The sequence below is a fragment of the Argopecten irradians genome, chromosome 13, assembly GCF_041381155.1.
Source record: "Argopecten irradians isolate NY chromosome 13, Ai_NY, whole genome shotgun sequence".
Lineage (NCBI taxonomy): Eukaryota > Metazoa > Mollusca > Bivalvia > Pectinida > Pectinidae > Argopecten > Argopecten irradians.
Genome location: NC_091146.1, coordinates 9,702,189 through 9,718,438, shown reverse-complemented (window position 1 = coordinate 9,718,438; position 16,250 = coordinate 9,702,189). Strand labels below are relative to the sequence as shown.

The 16,250-nt window shown below is 35.2% G+C and overlaps 1 pseudogene; it reads left to right on the top strand.

The window, feature by feature from the left end:
* Positions 1–3,151: 3,151 nt before the first annotated feature.
* LOC138305583 (uncharacterized) lies at positions 3,152–9,954 on the top strand (annotated as a pseudogene).
* The last annotated feature ends 6,296 nt before the right edge of the window (positions 9,955–16,250 follow it).

Sequence of the window (16,250 nt, the reverse complement as noted above, 5' to 3'; positions counted from 1 at the left end):
AATGCAGTTATTATCTCCACAACATAGACATCTTCTATCAATGTGTGGATGATAATAACTTATATGGACGTGTTTTCATACAAAACAAAATGATTGAAAAAAAATATATACAAATATAAATTGAAGTTCCGTGTATGTTAAAGAACTTTCACAAGGTGACTTCGGATCATATTGATAATTAGTACACGCTGTATATACTCAACCCATATTATTGATTGGTAAATGATTGTACTCATTATTAAAATGGTTTGTTCTTCACTTTAGTACACGTGAACCAGACAGAGGAGGACCGGGGTTAACATCACGTGACCCGACGATACCTGGTGTAGCTATATTTACTTTACTTGGAACATGGAACGATATTAAATACATTTATTGAACGATATAAACAGTTAGTATTATTATGGATTCTTTGCTGGAACTTTGAACCTGCTATGAAACACGTGTGTGCTGCTCATGTGGATTTATTAAACACACCACACATATCAGATGCTACATAGTAGGAACGTGTCATAGAGATAGTTTGTATTTCGCGGGCTCAACGTCTCCACACAAGTACGTGTGCGCATGTAGAACAGCGACAGCCGTGTATACATTATCTTGCATGCAAACTGCATCACAACCCGATATATATGTTATAAAAATATTTGATCCATCTCATTACTAGTTTTACTTCAGGTTTTACGCACGTAGGGCTGTGTCTCCAGAGATATTCTTTACCTGTCCGCGGTATGTGTACACACGTAAAGGTGCGAGGTATGTGTAGCTATGTGCATGCTTCGAATTAAATGGTGGTGTAGTTTGCAGCTCACATATATTGTACCAGATTGTACTGTTTTAGAAGTTTAAGAAGCATTGGACATTTTAATATTTAGCAAGTGTTCTAATGCAAATGTTGTGTTCTATATATGTAAAGTTTTTTGGGACCATGGCCGAGGAAAACAGGATAATAGATACATTTAATTTGTCGGAGGTCATCTTACGCCGGGAGACCACGCACTACGCACAGAACGTGTTGACCCCAAATGACAATGTCCAAGATGTAAGTACTTTTGCTTACATATCGCCACAACGCCACAAGAAATGGATTTACACAACAACAAAAATAATAAATAAAAAAAAAGATATATATATAAAATGTGCCTTAGCAAAATGCAGAGAACATAACCTTTCAATTGATTGTAAATTTGATATTTTTGATATTTTTGATATTTTTATAAAATCTATTATATTGTATGTGTGTGAAGGTTGTGGATATTGTAACTTCAAATTATTAGAGAGATTGTGAGATTATATTTTTGAAGTTATAAAATCTGTTATATTGTATGGGTGTGAAGTGTGCGGATATTGTAACTTCAGATTATTAGAGAGATTACTTCTCAAATTTTGTAAACATATTTTGAAAGTTAAAACTTAAGCACCAAATTATATGATATATGGTGATTTACCCACTGAGTATTAATGTAGAAGTTAGAATGATCAGTTACTGGGCCAAAGTAGTGGACAGTACACAAAATAAACCAAGTAACAAGTTGAATAGAGTATTAACCCATTGTAATTCACAATGGACAACCTTTATTATATTTAAAGGATGTATTAAATGAAATTGATTTGGGAAATATTTTTGATTCTCTTGAATTCGAAAGCGTTAATTGGTTGAAAACTAGTCTTCCAAAGACTAAAAACTAAACTTATACACAATTAGAGACAAGAGGTATTTGGTTCACCGAAAGGAACACATTATAGAATGTGTAAACAAGACCTTATTCTAGAAAGATATCTTATTGCACTCCCTTCTAAATTGGTTGTAGCTTATTGTAAGTTTAGAACATGTGATGTTAAGCTTCCTGTTGAATATGGCAGATGTGAAAATGAAGTCATTCGTACAAATAGGAGAAAACTACTGTCTAGATATTACTTCGAGCGGCCAAACATTTTAAAATTGCATACTCTATTTAATTATGTAACAGAAAATGAGCTCATTTCACTGATTAAATTATGATTGTAATAACACAGACTGTCGGTAACAATATTTGATGTCCATCTGATCTTATCTATTATTTTGTTTTGTAAACATGCATATAATCTGTAACTATAAGAATAAGAAATTACTCCTTATTGACTTAATTGTAAAATTGATATGTATATTTCTCTGCACTGTAAACTTCAGTTTATGAGAATAAAAAATGCCATTGTCATTGCCATTGTCATAAACGGTTTTTGTGGTAAACTTAAACAATGATGATGCATAGACACCCAAAATGAGAATATATTGTCTATATGGATGCCAGAGCTTTGCAGACAATCATCTAGCGCGCATTATGAAGAATGTCCGCAAAGCATCTACATAGAAAATTGATTCCATAGGAATGTCATTTTAGGCCTTTTCGCTATTTCATATTAGATGAAGTTGCCGAGTAGTGCGGAATACTAAAGCGTTGTGAGGTTATAATTATGTAAGAAATTGAGATGTTGACCGGTCATAATTTCTCGGGCAGATCTATCTGAGATATTGGACTGTGTTTCGATAGAATGTTAAAGGGGGTTTAAGAGTATACGTTATGTATACAAGTTAGCATTGAATGAGTTCGAATTAAGTGTATTGCTTAGCTGCATTAAGATTACGAAAGACACGTGTACCTTTGTGTACCTTTGTGTACATTGTGTACCTTTGTGTACCTTGTGTACCTTTGCGTACCTTGTGTACCTTTGTGTACCTGTATGTACCGTGTGTACCTTGCGTACCTTTGTGTACCGTGTGTACTTGTGTACCTTGTGTACCTTGTGTACCTTGTGTTCCTTTGTGTACCTTGTGTACCTTTGTGTACCTTGTGTACCTTTGTGTACCTTTGTGTACCGTGTGTACCTTGTGTACCTTTGTGTACCTTGTGTACCTTGTGTACCTTTGTGTACCTTGTGTACCTTGTGTACCTTTGTGTACCTTGTGTACCTTGTGTGTACCTTTGTGTACCGTGTGTACCTTGTGTACCTTTGTGTACCTTTGTGCACTGGAGGTATAACTAATTACACAATACACACAGTTAACAGACACTAAATATATGTTATTGGTATTTGAATGTCACGGTTTGTGGACACGACCAAAACTGACGTACTACATAACTTATATTATGGCATTGTATACATTGTAAATATAGCAGGTTGATCGTTTTATGTTACGTTACTAGGCGTCTATTTACATTAGTTACCGCGTAGAAGAATATTCTATGTATACACGTATGTAAGACTGGAGATATAACACAGAGTATGCATTGGTGATTCTGTTTTGGTATTGAAAACTGTCACTCATATATTATATCGTCACGAGGAGATCAATGTGGCTTGGAGATCAAAATACATCAACCCGGATATTCTAGATAACTGATCTGGGGCTAACAACAGGTTATCGTGCCACATCACAGTGTACCAGGTAGGTTTGTATTTACATACTGCATTGGATACGTTAATGAAATCAAACATTTTGTTGAAATCCTTAAAGTTATATGTGCCGTAACTGGGCGAAAATGTTGGCATGTTTATTTTTCTTCATTAATCTATTTAAAAGCATAAGGGTTGATGAATTAAGCTGTGGAAATCATTTAAATGACTTCAAACGCCTCAAAAACGTTAGTTATAACACAGAAATTATGTACTGAAAAATTATTGCTTTTTATACTATATGTATGTTTAGATGGAAACTTTTTTTCCTGCAGAAATCACTTTACAATTACTAATAACACTGAAAAATATTAAATGAAATTGTGGACCACAATATGACTTCATGGTCTGACCGCAGGTACTCATTTCACTTCACTATAGATGTACATATGAGTTTTGGCAGTACTGCTAAAATCATTTTCTGCCCTTATTTGTAATTGTAACATTAAAACCAATGCATTGCAAGTACTGTAATTCAAAATGTTAGTAAATTCTGGAGACGAATAACATATCAAAAGCTTAATATCGTGATTCGTGAGTATGAAAAATACGGCACATATAACTTAAACGTTACAGTAGTAGTAAATACAAATACAATCCATTCCAATTATCAATTTCGAGACATTCCAACTGTCATTTTGATTTCGTTCATACGAAGATAGCACGTCCCGCTACAATCAGGAAGTATGTGTCTTTTTCTTTTGCATATCTTTAACTGTTATACTGACACACCTTCCGTCGATTTAAGGCCAAATATTTGATTACTTACCATGCTTCATAAAAATTAATTGTATTTTGAATTCCAAACCATGTGTATAAAAGGATTGTATTGACTTTAATAACATATTCCACATCATTGTACATTGTCGACTTCATTGTCGATGCCTGATGAATAGAGCTATCTGCAATTAAATATCTTTTATTTTGGAACGTGATCAGATCATTTGTCTTGCACATTGTCAGCTTTATTGTCGATACCTGGTGAATTGGTCTTTCTGCATTTTTTTATAACGTGATCAGATCATTTTTCTACACAGTCTTAAGATACACCGGACTAACACTGGTGAATCAATCTAATTGGCAAACATAAGCACGCCGAAGTATGTTTGAATATTAGTGATTCCATTTATTATTTAAAGATGAATAATAATGATTCCATTTATTTTTCAAAGATAGATACTCCTTCGCCAATCTGATTAAAATACAGATCATCCTTATTATCACTACGTTTAATAAGAGGATCTGACAACATCCCATTAGATGTCATGTCCAATTACCACAAGCCCTCCACCCCTGGGATGCGGTTTCGAATCCCATGTGAGGCAGTTGTCAGGTACTGATCGCTGGTACTCTGGCCCTGCAGGTAGAACGTTAGAATTGTACCGGCTGCCCCTATTGCACGATCGTAAGAGTTGACTAAATTTAGGATCTTATTTATTCTCTTCTTCCTAACCGACTTCATGTTTCCTAATGCCTCCCTTGGCACCGCCTCACGTTTGCCTTGAATTGAGCGTTCGCCCCTGTGAGGAAGGCTCTGGGTTCTGTCCCCTGGCCGAGACACACCAAAGTCTATAATAATGGTAGTTTTTGCTCCTGTTTAGCAATAAGCAAACAGGGAGTGGGACGACTGGTTCGCCCGTTGTCAGTATAATGTGACTGGGTGGATATGTTGCTTGGCGTCTTCAGTGATATAGCACTATAAAAAGGGCAACAATTCCACTATACAAGAAGACAGAACACGAAGATACCACAGTCTCCCAAAACACGCACCTAGCACTCCACACGCACTACAGGACGTTAAAATAATCAAACAAATCGCTGGTCTTTGGTTTTTCTCCGGGTACTCCGACTTTCCTCGACCAGCAAACCTGTTACGTCCTTACATGACCCTGGCTGTCAATATGACATTAAACTAATAAATCCAAAAGGCCGTGTACAGATTTGGAAATGGCTAATCAAATTACTACCATCAGAATCTGAATGTGAAAATGGACGAAATAGTTTAAAAAGCTGTAAGTATTATTTTCGTGTATGTAGTCATCTCGTCCAAATAGCAAAAACAACGCTAAATGCATTTGTAAAATTCATCAAATATATCAGAACTCGAACTTCTATATTAAAATAGTTATTTTGTATTGCCTTAATTGTTTGCCAATACTACAGTTAAGGCCAATGAGCCTCTTGTTATCTTTAAAATAGTTTTAAAAAGTGTTTACAAAAACCCTTTTTCTAAATCTACTAAAACACAGGTATAGTGAACTAGCTTACATGTGTATCTACCTACATTACAGGTAAGATTTGTAACTCGATATATACATTCCGAACAGACAATAAACAGTAGGAATACAATAGGAATTTAGAGATCAATGTCTTATCACGATAACCTCATTAGCTTACTATTAACTCAGCAAAGAAGTCTTATTTATAGTTTCTTTGTGGAAGTTACGGTTTATACATTCTGAACAAACAAAGCTCCGTAGGAATACAATAATAATTTAGATATCAGTGTCTTTTTAATGTCTTTTAGTTTATACGGGTTCCCTGTTATTGTTCATATGATACATGTTTATAGTATGGGATTAATATAATGAGTCAAGTATTTTCGAAGTCTAGTTCCATGGCCGAACCTTGACAGCCCTCAAATGTGTATCATGTCTAGAGAATTAAATATTGATTTGATAAAATAATTTTTTTTGAAAACGTGTACAAATCATTTGTTTAAGAACAAATTCTATCAAACTAAATAAATTTGATCATCACAATCTTTCCATTCTTGTGGGCGTCATAATTAGGAATGTTTATCCCTTTATCAATAAATGAAATGTATGAAATGGTAACCATGGCATATATATAGAATTTTAGTTATGGGATAAACAGGTTCTCCAATACGTGACTGTTGTTTAATCATGTTGATCTAAACTCAATTTAAAATTTGTTTTTAAAAATTAACTAACTCGACGAGTTTGATAAACAGGATTAAAACAACAGTAACTTCTTTGGGAACCTCTATATAACATACGTAATATAAATCTGTACACATTCTGACTTACTGACACGGTGATTTTTTCTCAGTATGACATCATGTCTTGTCTAACGTCATTAATAATCAAGTGGCGTCATACTGTTCAGCTTTGACCGCTAATTCATGTACAAACTGCGATTTACAGCGGATGTGTCGTGGTGTTGAAATCTGATAGATCTGTACCTTATGCCTTGTTGAAGAGAAATTTTCTGAGGAAATTGATAAATGTAACGAAACTGGAACGGACTTGAACACAACTGATTATCTGGCGGGAAGATGATGACACCTGCCGTACCCTCGCTAATACCCCGATGAAGTTGAAAAATAGCTACATCAATGCTTATAAATAATTATTCAGACTAATTGATAGCGTAAGATATGTTTAAACGTACGATTCCATTGATGTTCTGGTGGATTTTTTTCTAGATCAATACACCACTTCGACGTCTATATTGTGACGTCATAAAACATCGGGTTTTCGCGCTATTCTTTGATTTTTGTCTTTATAGTAGTATGACGGAAAGGGATCTGCCAATCAGGAAGTTGGATTTTGTATGAAAAAAAAAATTAATTATAGTCCAATCACATGGGTTTAGTAGTCGTTATACAACTTGGTTACAACAGTGTGATGGTTATTTGGAGGGACGTAAAATGTAGCGGATGGCGGGATATAATTCGAAAACGAGTAGTTTATTGTTGAGGTAACCATATAAATCAAAACTACAAAACGCCCAGTAAATGATCCGTTATTGGTTTTAATGGATAGATGGGTTTTTTTCTTTGTCTTCATAAGGAATCCGACTTTCTAATGGGACTAATTTACGTACCACGTGATACCCGATAACGTTTGTCCGAGACTAGCATCTCCAGTGGTGATTGAAATTAACTATTTGCAATCTTCCCTATAAAATGACGTTAGCCAGGGATGTCATCTTTTTTACGCCATTCCATTACCAATAGAAACAATAGTCCCGAATACACCTTATCAGGTATCACGTTGTACGTGAATTATTCCGTTTGGTCAAAGATCCCATACCTCTGTGAAAAATGAAATCCGAGAATAACGCGAAAACCCATTTTTATCATGACGTCAATAGCGATATTGAAGTTACTTATTTATATGGAAAAAATATCAATCGAAAAATCAATGGAGACGTCATCCTTGATATTCCAGGGATTAATGACGTTCCTCTACCCCTCAATTATCCTATAGTAAATCGTGAAGCAGGAATTACAGGCCTACTTTCTCTTTCAAGACTTTCTTTGGAGATTACAGTGAGAGCAATACAGTCCGATTTCTTTGATGCACATCAAATGACCAAATTATCCGTGTCTTCTGTTGCCTTCAGTTGTCCTATTACATATTCCACGGCTATATATGACGACAGTGATAGTAACCCATAGAGTATCGAGGATGACGTTTAAACGTACGTTTAAACCTATTATAAGCAAATGCTTAGTGTAATACCATAACGAATGGCTATATACAAATGTGGTTTGAAAACTTTTGTGAAACGATAACCCAATATTTTAAAAGTTCACATTAAGACCGTATTATCAATATATAAAGCCTATAGTAAATGATTTCTTTCTCTGCATATTTTTATTAATGCGATTTATTGTCCCCCTCACAATGATTTAGCATTAGGACGAAGAAGGTGTGATAATTTCCTATTTTACATTTTCAGAACAATTGATAATGGATTGTCCTAAACATCCGGGTTCTCCGATAGTATCGGTATGTGTCACGTGTGGTACCTCTCTGGTATGTGTGGAATGTATGACGGACGAGTCGCACCAGAAACACGTGTTTCATAAAATGCGTAGAGTTGCTAACGACATGAAATCAAAACTAAAGCCGAAAGAAGCCGAATACCGTCGATTTGCTTCGAGTTTAGAATCAGATATAAATGAGATGCTGAAACTACAAACACAGCAAGAAGATGATCAGAAGGAAAGAGTAAAGCGAATCGATAAACAAAAGGAAGAAATCATCGACGCTGTTACCAAGATGGCCGATAGTCTAAAATCTCAATACGAGGCAGAGACACAAAATAATATTGTTCAACTGCAACGAAGTATCGACAAGGGGTCAGAGAAACTAAAAAAAGTTAAACAGCAGTGACAAAGTAAAACGTGTGATTGATGAAAAAAACGACATCAAAGTGATAAACGATTTACAAAAACTAGAAAATACAGACGGGACATGGGATCCGCTTCCTAAATTAGAGACAATCGATTTTACTCCAGGGAAGGTGAATGATAGACAGTTGAAACTGATGTTTTGTGGTACGGCCTCTGAGATGGAGGAAATAGCTTCATTACAGGGAGCCGAGAGAGCAACATATATGTCCTTGTCAACTTACAAAGGGTCCGATTTTCTCGGTAATGTCATCCGCCAAGGGAGAGAACTGGTCCCAATCACGTCATTTCAACACTCAAGATCTACGCCTGTTACCCAGATGTGTTGTAGCTGTCTAGGTAATTCCTGGATAAAGTGTCTCGATCAACGGGAGATAACTCTTAAAACCAAACTTGGGCAAAAAGAGAAAACTGTGAAATTCAACTCCACTGTAAGTGGTATGACTATTGTTAATGACGATACACTATTGATATGTGGATATGAGGATAGAGATATTAAACAAGTCACACTGTCCACTCAAAAGGCCACCTCACTCTTCTCCACTTGGAAGGTCACCTCACTCTTCTCCACTAGGAAGTTGTACCCGCGGTACATATGTATGTCACCTGATGGTGACCTCTACGTAACACTGGTGGACCAGTCTGACTTCAACGTCACCGCCGACAGTGAGAGAGTATTGGTCCGATACTCTGCCCAGGGACAGGAGAAAGGGCGCGCTCGATATGACGGACGAGGAGATGTCCTGTTTATCTGGCCTTGGAGAGTGAGGACCAACGGTGACGTTGTTGGTGTGATCAATGATACAGACAAGTACAACAGTCACCTGGTTCTACTGAATACAGACCTGACGTTGAGGTTACGGTATCTAGGTAACGGCAAAGTCGTGTCGGGGGAGGAGAAGTTTGATACTACAAACTACAAACCGGATACGGATTATGGCATCAACGATTTCATCTTCGGCCCATTAGATAGTATCATTATCTGTGAGGTCGACAGTAGGAGTGTCCAGCTGTTGTCCAGAGACTGTGTCCCCATGACTACCATCATTATCTGTGACACAGGATTCTTTACCGTATTCCATCGCCATGACGACAGAGGATGAGGTGTGGCTGGGGTTTGGTGACGGAACTGTGAAGGTGTACAAGGTACGTTGTATTTATATGATAGAAATATTAAATATGTACATGTTTTTATATTCCCTTATTTTATAAAATATTGATGTGATGTCATCTATTATTCTTTCTGTACGTTGTAACTCCCAGATAATGGAACAGGTACCTGTTATGTCATATATGCTACATTTTACTGTGTTATGTGTGACTGTTATATATTACAGTTACTTATAAGACAATAAAAGGTAATTTATGGAAGACTTTCACAAGACGGGTGAGTAGGTATCCGGGCATAATCCCATAATTATTTTAACGTACAACCCAAACAGAAATATTCCATTATTTTTAATCCAAAATATGAACAAAACTTAGAAGAGAATCTTATCCCTTTTTAACGCAAAATTAAATACATCCACAATATTACAGCATTAACTCTGCTTTCTGAAAATTTCCTGTTTCTGCACACCATTTTGACACTAAATTTCCAAATCATCATGTTTTACACTTATTTTGATGTTGTGTCAACAACATTTCATAATCAGTTTCCGGAGATTTTTCGCCTGAATTACATAGGCCCTTTGCTGAGCGAATTTGCACATGGTATATTGGTACATGTATGCATAATAATTTTTGGATTTTCCCCGATAAATTCATGAAGGTCGCTATATTGTCCCTAGAGGTCGAAATTTTCACATCCTCCAATTTCGAATGAAAGCTCGGGGGGCATCGACTGCTTTAAACAGGCCTGTAAATCACTGCTATATCACTTTAGCCTGACCCTTTCTAAAACAAACGCATGAATCGGTCTTTTTTCCTGTCATTTCTTTGACACATCAGAAATATTGGAAACAAATAAATTGAGGTAGAATCAGTCATTTTTGTAATATATGTCACTAAAATCACCTTTTTGAATAGCTTAAATTGAAAAAGTAATGTCACCCTATCACTGCCGCTGAACCTGGTGAAAGTGAATTTACAAATAAGGATGTTCCAACCCAAAAGCATGCTTTATGCATTACATTCATGAATGCTATTCATCGTAGAGGCAAAGGTAATTTTATGTTGTAGAGTAACCTGAGCCCATACACAAAATCTGGCTTATATCAGAAATAAGTGTATGTTATAACACAAAGAGTTGCTAAGTTAGAGATAAGCCTCAAACTGTGCAATACGAGGGAGCGAGAACAGATATCGGCCATCACGGGGCCAATGTGATTAAAATACAGATCCTTATCATCACTATGTTCGATAAGAGTATCTAACAACATCCCAATAAGGGTCACTTTCTGGTAAATTTGGAAATGGCAAATCAAATTGCTGCCTCCAAAATCTTGGAAGTGGATTTCAGGGAACGACATAGTTTGAGAAAGATGTCAGAATTATTTCAATGTATGTAGTCATCTCGCCAAATAACACAACAAAGCAATATGGATATGTATTCTGGGACGAAATGACGTTTCCAATTGATGAAGCAAGGCGAGAAAATGCAATTGATCTGAATTACACGTGGTGATCAAAGGTGATCCGAACATGACCCCTAATGGTATGTTGCCAGATCCTCTATTGAAAGGAGTGGTTATAAGGATCTGTATTTTAATCAGATTGTGACGGTCTCCCACATAATGTACAGTTTTCAGCTTATCTCCACAACATAGACATCTTCTATCAACGTGTGGATGATAATAACTTATATGACGTGTTTTCATACAGAACATAATGATTGAAAAAATATATATACAAATAGAAATTGAAGTTCCGTGTATGTTAAAGAGCTTTCAGTTCAAAGGTGACCTCGAATCATATTGATCTGGCTATCAGAGAAAAATAGTACACGCTCTGTATATTGTTTAATGTATTGATGGTAATCTATTGATATAGTGTTACGCTCATGTACTGATTAAAGCAACCCATACAAGTCTATCGTATTAGTAATTATACTTTCAAACTGATTGGTAAATGATTGTAAGACCGGAAGACTATTCTAATTCAAACTCTGCTGCTGATAGGCAACATAAGAAATAAAATACGGAATCCCGAAGGGCAACGTTTATCTGTAGGCGTTACAACCCAAAAACATTTTATGTAAAATAAAAGCTGTAACTATAATCAATTGAATATCGTCCTGTAGTCTTTAATATAAATAATTCACAGTAACTTTATAGTAAATCCAGGTTTTGTATTTATATATTCCCTGTTACTCTATTATTGTTTCTCATTATTAAAATGGTTTGTTCTTCACTTTAGTACACGTGAACCAGACAGAGGAGACCGGGGATAACATCACGTGACCCGACGATACCTGGTGTAGCTAAATTTACTTTACTTGGAACATGGAACGATATTAAATACTTTTATTGAACGATATAAACATTTAGTATTATTATGGATTCTTTGCTGGAACTTTGAACCTGCTATGAAACACGTGTGTGCTGCTCATGTGGAAATATTAAACGCACCACACATATTATATGCTACAAAGTAGGAACGTGTCATAGAGATAGTTTGTATTTCGCGGGCTTAACGTCTCCACACAAGTACGTGTGCGCATGTAGAACAGCGACAGCCGTGTATACATTATCTTGCATGCAAACTGCATCACAACCCGAGATATATGTTATAAAAATATTTGATCCAACTCATTACTAGTTTTACTTCAGGTTTTACACACGTAGGGCTGTGTCTCCAGAGATATTCTTTACCTGTCCGCGGTATTTGTACACACGTAAAGGTGCGAGGTATTAGGAAGCTATGTGCATGCTTCGAAGTTAATGGTGGTGTAGTTTGCAGCTCTCATATATTGTACCAGATTGTATTGTTTTAGAAGTTTAAGAAGCATTGGACATTTTATATTTAGCAAGTGTTCTAATGCAAATGTTGTGTTCTATATATGTAAAGTTTTTTGGGACCATGGCCGAGGAAAACAGGATAATAGATACATTTAATTTGTCGGAGGTCATCTTACGCGAGGAGACCACACACTATGTACAGAACGTGTTGACCCCAAATGACAATGTCCAAGATGTAAGTACTTTTGCTTACATATTGCCACAAGAAATGGATTTACACAACAACAAAAGATAATAAATAAAATAATATATATATAATGGGCCTTTAAACAATGTACATGCATGGTGCCTTAGCAAAATGCAGAGAACATAACCTTTCAATTGATTGTAAATTTGATATTTTGAAGTTATAAAATCTGTTATATTGTATGGGTGTGAAGTTTGTGGATATTGTAACTTCAAATTATTAGAGAGATTGTGAGATTATATTTTGAAGTTATAAAATCTGTTATATTGTATGGGTGTGAAGTTTGTGGATATTGTGACTTCAAATTATTAGAGAGATTGTGAGATTATATTTTTGAAGTTATAAAATCTGTTATATTGTATGTGTGTGAAGTTTGTGGATATTGTGACTTCAAATTATTAGAGAGATTGTGAGATTATATTTTTGAAGTTATAAAATCGTTATATTGTATGTGTGTGAAGTTTGTGGATATTGTAACTTCAAATTATTAGAGAGATTGTGAGATTATATTTTTGAAGTTATAAAATCGGTTTTATTGTATGGGTGTGAAGTTTGTGGATATTGTAACTTCAAATTATTAGAGAGATTACATCTCAAATTTTGTAAACATATTTTGAAAGTTAAACTTCAACACCAAATTATATGATATATGGTGATTTACCCATTGAGTATTAATGTAGAAGTTAGAATGATCAGTTACTGGGCCAAAGTAGTGGACAGTACACAAGTTGAGTAAGTACACAAGTTGAGTATTAACCCATTGTAATTCACAATGGACATTGGACAACCTTTATTATATTTAAAGGATGTATTAAATGAAATTGATTTGGGAAATATTTTTGATTCTCTTGAATTCGAAAGCGTTAATTGGTTTAAAACTAGTCTCCCAAAGACTAAAAACTAAACTCATACACAATTGGAGACAAGAGGTATTTGGTTCACCGAAAGGAACACATTATAGAATGTGTAAACAAGACCTTATTCTAGAACGATATCTTATTGAAATCCCTCCTAAACTGGCTGAATCTTATTGTAAGTTCAGAACATGTGATGTTAAGCTTCCTGCTGAGTATGGCAGTGTAAAAAGGAAGTCTTTCGCACAAATAGAAGAGAACTACTGTCTAGATATTACTTCGAGCGGCCAAACATTTTAAAATTGCATACTCTATCTAATTATGTAACAGAAACTGAACAGGAGCTCATTTCACTGATTAAATTATTATTGTAATAACACAGACTGTTGGTAACAATATTTGATGTCCATCTGATCTTATCTATTATTTTGTTTTGTAAACATGCATCTGTTCTGTAACTGTTACATAGAGATGCATGCGCAAAAGAAATTACTCCTTATTGACTTAATTGTAAAATTGATATGTACAATTCTCTGCACTGTAAACTTCAGTTTATGAGAATAAAAAATGCCATTGCCACAATCATCAGAAAAGGTCAGAAAGTGATCCCACTATTTCGGAAAGCAAGAAATTTAGAACCAGCTATAACAGTGTTCTATACAATACAACAACTTCCAAAATCTTATTGTTATCCTGGTCCGTGCGTCCATCGTAAGTGACCACATCGTAGTTTTAATCGGTGGGCTTACCCAACAACTAAAACTGTCAACTGCCAAATGTAATAGATTGCGAGAGGAAATAACCAACAACAAGTAATTCAGATATTGGACAAGACAACAGACAAAAACAATTGCATACGCACTCATTCACAATACTTCAAACATCAAGTTGTACGTTGTGTTACATCATATATAAAACATTACATGTGTACTTACATGACACAATACACATACATGCATACAAACATACTCTAACAACACACGTGTACAGAAGCATACACATATACAAATGCACATATGTACCTTCATACATGCATACATACACTCCTGCATGATGCATACATAATACAAAACATATGTGTGCATACATATGCATAAGCATAATGGCAGTGGCATTGCATAACACACAAATACTTAGCATAACAGAACATATATAGCACCATAACATATATACAACCACAATACTATTTATCACAAGATGTTTCAGGTTTCAACTCAATATGCATCATCGAAAACAGACCATGATGGCGGACAAAATAGTACTAGAAATTATTTAATACTTACCCTTAATTCACAATGGACGTATGATCTTGCAGGTTGAATGTCAAATACAATGTTAAATATAATATAGGCAAAGAACTATTAAATGTTATATATTTTGAACAATAATGTTTGATGATTTATAAATTTAAGATAGTTGACCACAATGGATCTTTGAGAAACAATATATTATATCCTGGACGCCAAATAGCTATTTTTGCTCTGACAATAAACTACTAATAGTGTATAGTTTTTATGCAAAATATTGCATATTGGTATGTATGTAATAGATCGATACTATTCAGGTGGGTGTGAAGTTCACCTGACCTCGGAATTCATGAAGTTATAATTATTTTTTCTTTGTTTTCATACTAAATCTGGCTTTCTGATTGGCCAATATTTTTTTTGCATACCACTATGAAAAAAAAATCCGAGAATGGCGCGAAACCCCGATGTTATCGTGACGTCACAATAGAGACATTGACGTTGCGTATTGATTCTGAAAAAAAAAATCCCTTGAAAAACCACTATAATGTTACATTTAAACATACTTCATTTTATCAAATAGAGTATAAAATTAATTATAAGTATTGATGTCACTATTTTTTAATTTTATCGGGTTATGAAAAAAAAAATTTGCAAACTTTTGTGAGAATCCGCTGATTCACACAGTTTGCAAACAATTTTTTTTCATACCCCGATAAAATTTAAAAAAATAGTGACATCAATGCTTAAGTAATGAAGTCTTCAGACTTAATAAACCTACTCTGAACATGAGCGTTGTATGGATTCTTTAGTGATATATTTCTATTAACACATTCATTATTCCAAATATCGAGATGGCGAAGAAATATAGCCATCAATAGCTTAGGAAACGAATTGCTTGCTTAACCATATTCCAAAATATTAATATGTGTCATGTCAAACTCCAATATCAATCAAGGGATCTGATTATGAATGCAAGATTACTGGCTTACATCCTGGAGGGAGAAAGTGGATAAAACATCCTGTAGAGTAAAAAGCCATTTGTTTGGTTTGTAAAAGTTAAGAAGAGGGCAGTTGAAAATCATTTCCATCGTGGACAAAGGAGACAACGGAGACGAAGACGGATTTGTACAAAATGATTGCGCTGCGGGTAGTGCGATGAAATTGTACATGCTGCCCCTATTGCACGATCGTAAAAGGCGAGTAAATTTAGATAGTATCTTTTCTTTCTTCCTAACTAACTTTGTTCTCCAGAAAGTATCTCTTGACACCGCCTCACTTTTGGCCTTCTGTTGAGCGCTCGCCCCTGTGAGGTAGGCCCTGTGTCCTGTCCCCTAATGACTAACATCAGTGACATACTTCAAGAAACGGATGCTGCAGCATGCACACTATCATTTATAAGTCACC